General features: G+C 36.6%; 1 non-coding gene across 1 annotated transcript; it reads left to right on the top strand.

The window, feature by feature from the left end:
• The first annotated feature begins 711 nt into the window (after positions 1-711).
• On the top strand, positions 712-847 carry LOC114092769 (small nucleolar RNA SNORA42/SNORA80 family). The gene has a single exon (XR_003582804.1). It is a non-coding gene; the product is annotated as a small nucleolar RNA SNORA42/SNORA80 family (small nucleolar RNA).
• The last annotated feature ends 14,174 nt before the right edge of the window (positions 848-15,021 follow it).

Raw genomic sequence — 15,021 nt, 5'->3', positions numbered from 1 at the left:
CTCTACAGTTACCACCCAATCTACTGTCAGTTTACTGATCTCGTAATCCAATCATTTCTTCTCAGAATGTTTCTTCATTAACAGAGCTTCTGGGGACACCTTGTATTCAAAACATAGCAGCATAGTTTTAATTCCCTTTGTATATGTAACAGTGGAAATGGGAGGTCTCATGGTAACTTCATGTTTAATAGTTTAAAGAACTGAAAAGCTGTTTTCAAAAAAGGCTGTACATCTCAGGAACCTGTCAGTAGAACATAAGGATTCCAGTTTCTCCTCATCCTCATCAATGCTTGTTGTTTCTGACATTTTGAGTCCACTCAGTGTTTGTAAAGAAGCATCTTATTGTGGTTTTCTTTTGCATTTCCCTAATGACTCAAAATGTAGGTCATCTTTTTGCATCCACTTTGACAATTTTCATCCCTGCTTAGAGAAGAGTTCATTCAGGTCTGTTGTCTCTTTTTAGTTTTTACTGGTGAGTGGGAAAATGTCATCACTGAATTATTATTGAAAATATTATGATAGTGAAAATATTATTCTTTTGTTGAATTTGCTCCTGTATGTCTTATTATTTTTGATACTACTAAAACCAGAATCACTTACGTTGATTTTCACATCCTTACACTTTCACTTGTCAAGAATCCTCAGAGCTACCTCAATTATCTGAGTATATTAAATCTTTACTTTTTATTATTTATTTATTTTCCAAATAATACACAGGCTTGAATTTATGGCATGCTCATCCCCTTCGGGCTTTCACGGTGTTTAATGCCAGAGCCAACTGTGCCTCTGAAGCATTGCTTGGTTTTTGTACCCACAGGCTGCTGGCAGTGAAGTGGGTTGCACAGTGGGAGAAAAAAAGAAAGAAAACAATAAAATAGAATAAACATAAAAATACCCTCACAATAGTTTCAAGTGCATGGTCATAGCATTAAAAATTGGTTGTAAAAAAAAAATAAGAGAAATCAATGACAAAAAGAAATTAGGAAATCATGCTAAGCAAATTAGTGGACAAAGCAGAAAGATTTTATTGAACATCTTCTGTATGTTAAACACGGTATTTAAAAAAAAATGACTTTAAGAGTTTACCATCTGTTTATACAGAAAACACAGAAGACACCTACATGTATTCAAATTAGAAGAATTTATATAATCACAGTAAATTATTTTATAGCACAAATATCACTTTATAAGTGCAGAGAAGAGACCACTTAATGTGTTATGAAATATAACTAAGACTTTGGAAGAAAACAGAGCTTGAAGCAGCAGTGGAAACAGCAGGGATGCTAGTCTGATTGAATAAAATGGATGAGGCCTGGATGCAAGAAGTGTCTCGTAGATCTCTGCAAACTGGAAGCTTCACCATTTGATAGGAACAAAAATAGTAAATAATCAAACCAGGACCTAGTACTGTACAGCTGAAGCAGTGTGTCTCAGCAAGACGGTGAAAATGTGCTGGGTACACGTAGCTAATTCTCTGTGTTCTGGAGAAATGGGAAGAGTGGGAAGGCCCAGGGAGCTTCATTAGCACATCAGGCCAAAAAGCAAGAGAAGGGTCGCAGTGCAAATGGAGAGTGGTGTATACAATGTGAAGATTTCAACCTTAACAAGGAGGACTTTGATGAAGACACACTGAGCTAACTTACGAGTTGACTATTTGTTCAGAACTTAGGAAGCAGTGACACATTTCTTAAAATACTGCAGAGTTAAGACAGCAATGGCATGAAAGCCTTTTCAACATAAGTACGAAAACTTCTGCAATCAGTTCTTGGAAGTGTCTCCATGGTGATCATCATCTCTAGGACCTTGTTTCTATCATGGAGGGTTCTGAAAGAATGAAACCTGAGATAAGCAGCAGTGATGTCTTTTGTTTTGACTAAAGAATTTATAAAAGTTTCTTCCTTACTTTGCAGTGGTGAAATTATTTTTATTTTTTCTTTTTTTAAAGTAAAAAAAAAAAAAAAGGTGTATTCTCAAGAGAAGCGGGCCATTTATTTTCCAAAGTAAAAGAATTGGTGTTTCTGAAGGGAGAGTTTCTGAGCTCAATTTCTCTGTCATTTGATTAAAATCTTGTTAGAAGTTTTCTAGAATTAGCATTTTACTTGTTTACATGAAGTAATATGAGCCGTGCTCCTGAAGGAGTTATGCACAGTCTTTTTGTTCGTGTTGGTTTCTTTCATAGTCTTGTGATTGAAGTTTGAAATAAATTTATAATCATTTTCTTATAAAAGTCTTAATTTCTGGGTGGTTATCCCTCACTGTAGGTTGAATTCAAAGTTGTTTTTCCTCAACAGTCAGAATACATATATCAATAGCACATTCTCGTGGATCATACTCCATCCTTTATTCTCCAGCATTCTTACCCAGATTCTAAGTAGTAGCGACAAAAGCTGGTGGGTCATTTATGATTTCTAGTCAGTAACATTCCAAATATCTTTTTTTTTGGATCCCTGGTGGTAATTGTTAAAGTGAATACTGTCATTAGCATTATTCATTTCTTCCCAAGATTTGGTAGCTACAATTATTTTCAATTTTAATAAGTTTTAATGGACTCTCTGATTTATTCACCACCATGGCTTCACATCTGTCCCACCTTTTTTCAAATGTGTACCCAGTGAAATGGCTGCATTAAAATGTATAAGTGAGGTTCATTGCAATATTAGTCTCTGAAGTATAATGATCAATGTGTTTGTGTCTTTGGTCAAGGCAAGGCAAGACAGCAGGACAGTACTGTTTCCCAGGTTAACAGCAATGACCTTAGCTTTTCTCTTCCAGGTAACAGGCACAAAGTGACTGTCACTGCCAGGATCAACTCCTAGTTTTGTGAGGGCGAGAGAACTCTAGTACCACCTGTTGGAGAAAATGATAGATGCCAGGATGACACTGAAGTTACATGACCATAAATTCAGTCTTGGAGGTTCACATCTATCCACGCACATTCTCTATTTGTTTTGTTTAGAGATCATTTAAATAATATTATTTCTTTAAATTTTAAAGTAAAATTTTTTTAAAAATTAATTAAATTAAAAAATTGAGTTTTTATTTTACCGTGTATCAGTCATTGTAGGACTGCCATTTAGATTGCAGATTATCTTAGTTCTGATTCTAAAGTTACTTATTGTGGGATGGGGTGTGGCTCAGTGGTAGAGTGCTTGCCTAGCATGCATGAGGCACTGGGTTCGATCCTTAGCACCACATAAAAACAAAAAATAAAGATATTGTGTTCACCTAAAACTAAAAAAATTTTTTTTAAAATAAAGTTACTTATTGTTATTCACAAAACTCAAGTTTTCAGTTTCATGAAAAAGAATATTATTTTTTTCCAAACATAGAAGTATTAAAACAGGACAGGATTATATAAAGTACAATGTTGGAAAGTATAGAAGAATAGCATGTTTTTCAAATGATTTCTAGTGTGGTCATCAGAATTTGAAATACTTGTGATCAACTATGGGCAAGAATTACAAAATGAGAAAATTTGAAGATTTCATTGTAGTTACAAGCTTTAAGCATATTATTTTGTAGGAAAATTTTAAAATATTAGATTAACATTGGGAAAAAGAGAATCTAGTTCAATTCCTACCTTCATTTAATCTAATGAATCAGCAGAACACAGCAAATTTAAAAATCTATTCTTGCCATTAAACCAACAGTTGAAAATACCCACCTATATATGCTATGTTTGCATTTATCTTTTTCAATTACATAAAAATTAGAAGCATTTTAAAAATCTTTTTGGACAATAACTTATTGAATATTAATACATAATGTATTAATACTAATAATAAATTGTAAGCTCTATGATGATAGAGTATTTGTATATTTAGCTATTTTATTTTTGATGTCTTATATTCAATAACTAAGCACTAAGTAAATAGATGAATTAATTTGCCCAACAAATACATTTAAAAGGCTAAATATTTCCCTAATGGATCTCAATTTCAGTGAAAGTCACCAGTCCTAATGACACTCACCTCCTAGTAATCAAAGCAGTAAAAGGATGATAGAGATTAAAGATGTTGGTGTACTAGGAAATATATCCTTGAAAATTTGGTCAGCGTGATTTTGGAAAATGGACTTAATTATGAGTGATAGAGTATAAGCTATGTGAGGAAAATATAATTTTGACCTGGTCTCTGTTTTATCTTTTTCATGCCTCTGATCAAAAGACCCAACAAGAACAACAGAGGAGGAAAAGTTTACTTGGGACTCATGGTTACAGAGGTCTCAGTCCATAGATAGCTGACTCCATTGCTCTGGGCAAAACAACATGGTGGGAGTGTGTGGCAGAGGAAAGCAACTCAGAACATGGCACTAGGAAGCAGAGAAAGGTCTCTGCTCATGAAGGATAAAATATATGCCCCACCCCAGAGACCTACCTTGTCCAGCTACACCCTACCTGTCTACACTTACCATGCAGTTAATCCATTTAAGTGAATCAATGTATAGATTAGTTTAAGGTTCTCATAACCCAATTATTTCACTTGTAAATTTCTTGCATTGTCTCACACATGAGCTTTTGGAAGACATTGCATATCTAAACCATAATAGTCTCTTGTTTCTAGCAATGGACTCTACTAGGGAGAAAGTGTTATTTATTTAATAAATATTAAATCTGATGAATTGTATCACATATATGTGAAGAAAGATGGTTTTAGGTTGAAATGGGAAAGCAGAGAGATATTTCTTCCCTGTTGTTTTTATAACGAATTTCCACAAACCTCTCAGCTTAAGCTAATAGCAACACACTCTTTCATTTCTGTGATTAGAGAGAGGTTAGATCCAGGTCTCACTGGAAGAACCTCCAGGTATTCATAGGACTGGGTTCATTCTGAAAGCTTCAAGAGAGAAGCCTTCTAGCCTCTTTCAGATTTTGAAGGCTGCTAGTGTTCCTTGGCTCATGGCACCACATGGCGGCAACCTTTGTAATCATCATCTTGCCAATTTTTGCTTAAAGACCCTCCTGATTCACTTTCCTTTGTTATCTAACTGGGCTCCAGGATGATCCTGTCTTAAAACCTTTAATCTAACCTCCCCTCTCTCTACAGAGTTAGGTGATAAATTCACAACTTCTTAGGATTAGAATTTGCACATACTTCAAGGGCCATTATTTTCCCTATCAAAGAAGACACATGATCCACCATGAAGCTAAGAGATTTAGCTCTAAATCTCTCTCAGCCAGTGACCATAGCTATGTCTAGGAATGCATATGGTACAACTATGGGATTGAATTCATTTGGCTTATACAACCAAATTAAAAGTAGGGATGATGTTGAATTTTATAATTAAAATTAACACAACAAATAAGTGAGTTAACTGTCATTGTCATTGTTCAAATAGACTTTTTAGGATAATCAAAGGGGACTTATTTTAGGTTAAAGGGATGGACTAGAAGATCAATATAAAATTTTACATCCATTTATTTCTTTGTTTTATTGTTAATTTATAAGATTTACAAGTAACAACCAATTTGGTTAAAAAAAGACATTACTTTGTGGAACTGATCTCATTGGTTACTATAAAGTGATTTTTTTCTTTATGACATGGTTAGTTGTTAAAATACATCATTTGGAATATTGGGTATGGCAATGTTGCTTTCTAAGTTACATGTTAATACTAAAAGAACTTACCCAAGTGATTTGGCCACCTGTAACTACAGAAAGTATGACTTCACCCTCTGATTTTCTGTGTAGTATATTATCTGCAAAGCTTGTTATAAGTTTTGTGGGGGATCTAGAAATGAGAACGTAGCAATTATTATCCCAAGAGAATAAATTTATAAACTGCATGCTTATCCATAAAAAAGACAATCAGCCTACTCTTTTTCCTCTGATTAATCAGTTGAAATACACAAAATGCAGCAGCTAAAGGATTACTTTAGCAGAGCCTAGTTTGTTGGGAGGATATATCTGTATCTAAATTGGTTTCAAAAGTAGTATTTGTTTTATTTTTCACATTAACAAATTCACAGATTTAACATCCTTATCTATCTTCCTATTAAAATAACACTGTAATTACCTCAAATTCCAGAAAGATGTTTTGTGAAACCAGTCAGTGAGAAAATATAATTATAAAATTAGAGTTAACACTGTATGTTATTTGAGAAGTTGATTCTAATAGTAAAGCTTTATACCTGTTATGAAGTATCATATCATTAGTATGCTAACAATTACATGGATACATTCATTGTGAAACATTTCTTTCTGAAGTGAGTCTTATAAAAATGAATTTTATCAAAATTGTATAATCACCTTTTAATACTTAAATATATGCCCCTTTAAGTATTTATTTATTTTTATTTCCTGGATTTAAATAAAGGGGTATAACCCAAGTTTAACTTCAATTATGGAGCTGCTATATATATTTCTATTTAATTATTTTCTACACTGGGAAATATAACCTTGCTTCCAAAGGAAATAAATAAAGACTGATATTTGAGATAAAACACCCATTTAAAACATGAAAGCAGATCATTGATTCTTATGCATGCTACTGTTGTCTCTCTGGAGCCTGAAGACTTAAATGACACTGATTATACCTGTTACACTAATGCATTATTCATGAAATTGGTGATAGAGCATCTTGAAACAGCCTGTCATTCCCCATTACATTCCATCAAAGAACCATATGCTGCTTGTGCAGTGTTGATACTGAGGCACACATAACACACTCAGAAGGCATATGGAGGCATTAGAGGCTTTCGGGTAGGGCTTTCAAAATACTTTTTCAGTGTTTTGAATGGCTTACATGAATGTGCAATGGCTTGACTGGCCAGTTTCAAAAGAGAAGGCAATAGGTAGCCATCCCCTTAGCAACATTACCTGGCCTGTGACTAGCTCTCAGGCAGACTTCAGAGCACTGCAGCCTTATTGACTTTCCCCCTCACTAGTCACATGAGTTAATAATGTGGTTGTGAACTTGAGCTGAGTTCTGTCAGTGTCTATACTTAGACCATTTCCTGTTACAAATAACACAATACCACAGAGTGGGTAAATTTCAAAGAAAAGAGATTTATTTTGGCTCATTGTTTTGAAATTTCAAGATCAAAGGGTCACATTGGGTGATGATCTTCTTGCTGACAGGACCCCAAGATGTCACAGGGGACAGGGTGTGCTCATGGGTATGTACTCTGCTCTCTTATGTAAGCGCCTCACCTTGATTACCTTATCTAATCTATCTGATCCTAAAGCCTCCTAAAAATGCTGCCTTAAAATGCTTTTGTTGGATTAAGTTTCCACTTCCTCAATACCTCACACTAGGAATTAAACTCCAAAAGGAATTTCAGAAAGGATAAACCATTTTCTAATCATAGTAGCCTCTGTCAGAATAATGATATTTAATAAATGCTGACTGTATTTGCCAGATTTCTAGCATGTAGTCAGTTTTTTTTTTTTTGTCTTTTTTTTTAATTTAATATTTATTTTTCAGTCTTCAGGGGACACAACATCTTTGTTTGTATGTGGTGCTGAGGATCGAACCCGGCCCAGGTAAGAACAGAGGCAGAAAGGCATCTTTGAAGAACAGGAAGTCACATTACAATTTACACTAAAAGAGGCTCTGCATGTTTCTTATATTTTGAAGCAATCACCATTTTACTAAGTTTATTCTTTTACACAATTTATTATGTTGTCCTATAGACCAAATGATATATAAGGGATCTTTGTGGCCAAAAGATTTTGAGGATTTTTTTTTTTTTTAACTCTGTGACCATTGACAGTATCCAAAGCTTTCTTCTGGTTTGTCTGAGCCATGTGCCATTGGATGATAGCATTTAGTTCTGTGTTCATTTTACCTTGAAAATGTGATGCTACATTTTTTATCAGTGGGAAACACAGTCAAAGTGGGTTTTGATTATTAAAATAGAAAACTTCTCTCTCTTCACCCTCCTTTTCATGATCAGTTAATAATAGTGGCAAAGAACTCATGTGCAGCTAGCTCTCTACCTAAGCACATTAAAGATTTTGCTCGTTTAAGATTAGGAAATAACCAATTCCTTTGGACATGAATGTCCCTTAAAACTTAATAGAGTTATCTCTACTTTTCATTTTGGGATTATCCTTTTTATGCCTTTTTAGACAGAATTGAATATAAACTCACCATATGGGAAACATAAAATCTAAAAATAAACTGAATTAATACTTTTAGAGTGACAATATGGGAAGACAAAGTATCAGCTAATAATCCAGCACTAAAATTTTGATTGTCAAAGAGTTAATATGTTAAAATTAGAGGATTATTTCTTTTTTTATTAGTTGTTCAAAACATTACATAGCTCTTGACATATCATATTTCATACATTTGATTCAAGTGGGTTATGAATTCCCATTTTTCCCAGTATACAGATTGTAGAATCACATTGGTTACACATGCACGTTTTAACATACTGCCATACTATTGCCTGTTGTATTCTGCTGTTTCTTGATGCTTGTAAAAATACATGGATTTTGAGTTTAAGACCACATAGCTTCTGCCAGGAAATAATTTCTAAAATACACTGAAATGAAGATGTAACATTAATCAAATTACAAGTGATATTTATAACAGTTTTTCATTGAAAGCAGGCATTACAAACTGCTGATGTTTGTCAGAAGTATAAGACATTTATGGCTGAAACTGATATAAGAGTATTGAATGTTTATCCTTCTAAAATAATGCAATTGATCCCCCCAAATCTTCAATAACAAATGAATGTATATGTGTGTGAGTATATCAATATGGATAGATCACAAATATTTTAAAATATTTGGTGATGGATAAAATTATATAATGCATTATTATATAGCATTATGAGATCTACATAACCAAAGCATGTATTATATGTGTGATGTATACATGTATTACATGTAAAACATATATAATAACTGAAGCAATTTGTTCATGAGATCTCTAACTCCTTGTGTTAATGCAGAAGGTAAAATCATATTATGAAAACTTTCATCAGTGGACTAATACATTTGATGGATTAATAATTTAAAACATTAGTGTACTGAGTAATAACTGTAGGCAGGTAGGTATAGTAAGAGGAAGTTGGTCATTGGGGGTATGCCTTGGTGGTTTGTATTTTGTCCTTGGTGTCTCTGTCTCTCTGCTTTCTTGGTTCCCTGAGTTGAGCCACTTTCCTCTCTCCTACACTTTTGCCAGGATATTCTGCCTCAGCTTGGGTCCAGAGTGATGGAATCCAATGACCATAGACTGAATCTCTGAATTCCTGTGCCCCAAATAAATATTTCCTCCTCTGAGCTGTTCTTGTCAGATATTTTGGTTAAATTGAGGCAAAGCTGACTTTCAAAATAACATAATACATATATACACAGCATAGACAATTTTTTTCTGAAAAATTTTGAGATCTGGTAACAGATCTCAAAAATAAACATATACATGTTTCTGTACATGTCTGCCTTGTGAATTTGTTCATAAGATTTATAGTACAGCATTTTGTTATTTTTGTATACTTAGAATAGTCTTTTATTTTGTGCTTTAGTCCTTCAGAATAATTATTGACAAGTCCAACTTACTACCTGAAATTCTATTAAAAGTGCTGTTTTATGATTGAAATATTTTATTTTTATAGTTAAATATGCATATGTTCTGGATATTATTTTTTTAAGTAGTTGTATGTCATTAAATACACTGTGTGTTCTATGTAAAAAGAAAATGTCTGATTTCTGTGTAAAAAGACAGAGACCTACCTAGGATTTGTGTCTTGGTAGCCCTTTAATAGTTGTGATGACCTTTGTGCATTTTGATACCCATGGCTAGCTTTCATGTATATATTAATATATATGTTCATATACTATCAGAATTTCTGTGCTTTTTTGAGCCTTGGTTGGACACTCACTGCCTTATCCTGAAATCACACATCAGAGTTCTGACATCATAGCCTTAGGATGCCTTTTCACAACATTCTAGTCTCATGATCAATGTTGGATATTTTCATCTTCCTTTCTCCTCAATTGTTGAAGTTTCCATATAGTTTTCCTTCTGTGTTTGGTTAGCATGGTAAAATCCATTGAATGAGAGTTATTTTGTATTTATTTTTTTTAAATTTTTTATTGTTGGCTGTTCAAAACATTACATAGTTCTTGATATATCATATTTCACAATTTGATTCAAGTGGGTTATGAGCTCCCATTTTTACCCCATATACAGATTGCAGAATCACATCAGTTACACATCCATTGATTTACATATTGCCATACTAGTGTCTGTTGTATTCTGCTGCCTTTCCTATCCTCTACTATCCCCCCTCCCCTCCCGTCCCCTCCCCTCTTCTCTCTCTGCCCCCTCTACTGACATTCGTTTGTCCCCCTTGTATTATTTTTCCCCTTCCCCTCACTTCCTCTTGTATGTACTTTTGTATAACTCTGAGGGTCTCCTTCCATTTCCATGCATTTTCCCTTCTCTCTCCCTTTCCCTCCCACCTCTCATCCCTGTTTAATGTTAATCTTCTTCTCATGCTCTTCGACCCTACTCTGTTCTTAGTTACTCTCCTTATATCAAAGAAGACATTTGGCATTTGTTTTTTAGGGATTGGCTAGCTTCACTTAGCATAATCTGCTCTAATGCCATCCATTTCCCTGTAAATTCTATGATTTTGTCATTTTTTAATGCAGAGTAATACTCCATTGTGTATAAATGCCACATTTTTTTTATCCATTCGTCCATTGAAGGGCATCTAGGTTGGTTCCACAGTCTAGCTATTGTGAATTGTGCTGCTATGAACATCGATGTAGCAGTGTCCCTGTAGCATGCTCTTTTTAGGTCTTTAGGGAATAGACCGAGAAGGGGAATAGCTGGGTCAAATGGTGGTTCCATTCCCAGCTTTCCAAGAAATCTCCATACTGCTTTCCAAATTGGCTGCACCAATTTGCAGTCCCACCAGCAATGTACAAGTGTACCCTTTTCCCCACATCCTCGCCAGCACTTGTTGTTGTTTGACTTCATAATGGCTGCCAATCTAACTGGAGTGAGATGGTATCTTAGGGTGGTTTTGATTTGTATTTCTCTGACTGCTAGAGAGGGTGAGCATTTTTTCATGTACTTGTTGATTGATTGTATGTCCTCCTCTGAGAAGTGTCTGTTCAGGTCCTTGGCCCATTTGTTGATTGGGTTGTTTGTTCTCTTATTGTCTAATTTTTTGAGTTCTTTGTATACTCTGGATATTAGGGCTCTATCTGAAGTGTGAGGAGTAAAGATTTGTTCCCAGGATGTAGGCTCTCTATTTACCTCTCTTATTGTATCTTTTGCTGAGAAAAAACTTTTTAGTTTGAGTAAGTCCCATTTGTTGATTCTAGTTATTAACTTTTGTGCTATGGGTGTCCTATTGAGGAATTTGGAGCCCGACCCCACAGTATGTAGATCGTAGCCAACTTTTTCTTCTATCAGACGGCGTGTCTCTGATTTGATATCAAGCTCCTTGATCCATTTTGAATTCACTTTTGTGCATGGCGAGAGAAAGGGATTCAGTTTCATTTTGTTGCATATGGGTTTCCAGTTTTCCCAGCACCATTTGTTGAAGATGCTATCCTTCCTCCACTGCATGCTTTTAGACCCTTTATCAAATATAAGATAGTTGTAGTTTTGTGGATTGGTTTCTGTGTCCTCTATTCTGTACCATTGGTCCACCCGCCTGTTCTGGTACCAGTACCATGCTGTTTTTGTTACTATTGCTCTGTAGTATAGTTTGAAGTCTGGTATCGCTATACCGCCGGATTCACACTTCCTGCTTAGCATTGTTTTTGCTATTCTGGGTCTTTTATTTTTCCATATGAATTTCATGATTGCTTTCTCTATTTCTACAAGAAATGCCGTTGGGATTTTGATTGGCATTGCATTAAACCTATAGAGAACTTTTGGTAATATCGCCATTTTGATGATGTTAGTTCTGCCTATCCATGAACAGGGTATATTTTTCCATCTTCTAAGATCTTCTTCTATTTCTCTCTTTAGGGTTCTGTAGTTTTCATTGTATAAGTCTTTCACCTCTTTTGTTAGGTTGATTCCCAAGTATTTTATTTTTTTTGAAGATATTGTGAATGGAGTGGTTGTCCTCATTTCCATTTCAGAGGATTTGTCACTGATATACAGGAATGCCTTTGATTTATGCGTGTTGATTTTATATCCTGCCACTTTGCTGAATTCATTTATTAGCTCTAATAGTTTCTTTGTAGACCCTTTTGGATCTGCTAGGTATAGAATCATGTCATCTGCAAATAGTGATAATTTAAGTTCTTCTTTTCCTATTTTTATGCCTTTAATTTCTTTCGTCTGTCTAATTGCTCTGGCCAGTGTTTCGAGAACTATGTTGAACAGAAGTGGTGAGAGAGGACATCCCTGTCTTGTTCCAGATTTTAGAGGGAATGCCTTCAATTTTTCTCCATTCAGAATGATGCTAGCCTGAGGCTTAGCATAGATTGCTTTTACAATATTGAGGTATGTTCCTGTTATCCCTAGTTTTTCTAGAGTTTTGAACATAAAGGGATGCTGTACTTTGTCGAATGCTTTTTCCGCATCTATCGAGATGATCATATGGTTCTTATTTTTAAGTCTATTGATGTGGTGAATAACATTTATTGATTTCCGTATATTGAACCAGCCTTGCATCCCAGGGATGAATCCTACTTGATCATGGTGCACAATTTTTTTGATATGTTTTTGTATCCGATTCGCCAGAATTTTATTGAGGATTTTTGCATCTAGGTTCATTAGAGATATTGGTCTGTAGTTTTCTTTCTTTGAAGTGTCTTTGTCTGGTTTAGGTATCAGGGTGATGTTGGCCTCGTTCTGCTCATGGTTTCTTAACAGTCTTGCTGAGCTGTCTATGTTCTTTTCAAGTTGAAATACTTTATCTTCATTGTCTGATGTTCTGTCTTCTGAGTGTTCTACTCTGCTGGTAGTATTCTCAATTGAGTTTTTAAGTTGGCTTATTGCTTCCTGCATTTCTAGGATTTCTGTTTGTTTGTTTTTTATAACCTCTATTTCCCTGTATAGTTGATCTTTTGCTTCTTGGATTTGTTTATGTAATTCATTGTTGAAGTGATCTTTCATTGTCTGATTTTGCTGTCTGATGTCTTCCTTGAGACTCCAGATCATCTGAAGCATGTATATCCTGAATTCTTTATCTGACATTCCATCTGCTGCAGCTATTACCTCTTCTAACGTTGAGTTGACCTGCAATGCTTGTGGTCCTTTCTTTCCTTGTCTCTTCATACTGTTCGCGTTCCTTTCTACTTGGTGAAACTGTTGTGCTATTGAATTTTCCCCCTATATATTTATATTGGTCTTGTATAGTTGCAAAGTCTCCCTCGCAGGCGCGGGCGGCGGCTCTGCCCCTCCTCCAATTGGGGCAATGTGCCTACCACGCCGGCAGGCCGCTGGGCCTGCTCTGCTGGTCGGTAGCAGGTCTGCCGACCTTGCAGGCGCGGGCGGCGGCTCTGTCCCTCTGCGGGCCGCTAGGCTTGTTCTGTCGGTGGTCGCAGTTCTGCCTACTTTGCAGGTGCAGGCAGCGGCACTGCCCCTCTGCAGGCCTCTGGGGCTGTACTGCCAGTGGATCGCAGGTCCGCCTACCTTGCAGGCGCGGGGGGGGGGGGCGGCTCTACCCTTCCTCAGGCCACTGGGCCTGTTCTGTCTCTCGGTTGCAGGTCTGACCTGTTCTGATGGTGGTCACAGTTCCGTCTACCTTGCAGGCGCGGGGGGGAGGGGGCGGCTCTGCCTCTCAGCAGGCTGCTGCTCCTCTTCTGCCGGTGGGTCGCAGGCCCGCCTACCTTGCAGGAGTGATTGGAAGCTCTGCCCCTCCATGGGCCACTGGGCCTTTTCTGTCAGTGGTCACAGTTCCACCTACCTGGCAGGCGCGGGGGGTGGGGGGCGGCTCTGCCCCTCAGCAGGCCGCTGGGCCTGCTCTGTGCGTGGTCACAGTTCCCTCTACCTTGCCGGTGCAGGGGGAGGGGGCAGCTCAGCCTCTCAGCAGGCCGCTTCTCCTCTTCTGCTGGTGGGTCGCAGGCCCGCCTACCTTGCAGGAGTGATTGGAAGCTCTGTCCCGCCGCGGGCCACTGAGCCTTTTCTGTCGGTGGTCACCGTTCCACCTACCTGGCAGGCGCTGGGGGTGGGGGGCGGCTCTGCCCCTCAGCAGGCCGCTGGGCCTGCTCTGTGCGTGGTCACAGTTCCCTCTACCTTGCCGGCGCAGGGGGAGGGGGCGGCTCTTATTTTGTATTTCTTTTTAAATTGACAAAAATTGTATATATGCTTGAGGTTAAATAAATTTTAAATATGAAATTAACCTTATTATCTTGGGGTAAGTCTTACTTGGTCATGATATTGATAAACACACACACACATACACACACGCACACAGAGTTCACATTTATTATGTTTGTTTGAATAAAATTTTCTTATGTACATTTATGAAAGTTATTAGTATATATTTTTATAACATCAACTATTGATTATGAGGATTAAGTTATCATCTTAAATAAGTTTAGAGTATATACCTTTTCTTATATTTTCTGGGTGGGGGGATGCTGAGTTTTGGTGCATATTTCCCTAAAACACTGGATAAAACTCACCAGAAACCTATCTGGATTTGGAATTTGTGTTTGCATTTAATTTTTTAAATATAAGATGAGTTATTTGAATTTATTTCAAACTGTCTGGTTTAGAAAAATTATTATTGCAAAATACATACAGTGTAAAGTCTTCTGTATTACAGTTTTGAAGTAGTGTGTTCACAGTGTTCTGCAACAGTCACTTCCCAGGTCCACAGTATTTCCAGCCTCCTAAAAGGAATCCCACACCCATCATCCGCTCTCCATCAGACACTCTACCAGCCCCGGACAGCCTTGCACTTGCCTTACTGTAGTCTGTCCAGACTCTGACAACATTGATTCTCATCTTTTGATGTTTATTTGAAGGATCAAACCCGCAAAGACATTTTCCCATAACTATGTCCTGACTTTATTTCTCATCTTTCTGGAGTCATTAAAATTCAGAAAAATTTTAATTTGAATTGTTTTATTAATCTTTAAACTA

This window comes from Marmota flaviventris, chromosome 16 (genome assembly GCF_047511675.1).
Source record: "Marmota flaviventris isolate mMarFla1 chromosome 16, mMarFla1.hap1, whole genome shotgun sequence".
In the NCBI taxonomy this organism is placed as follows: Eukaryota; Metazoa; Chordata; class Mammalia; order Rodentia; family Sciuridae; genus Marmota; species Marmota flaviventris.
This window is presented reverse-complemented; position numbering and strand designations above follow the sequence as displayed.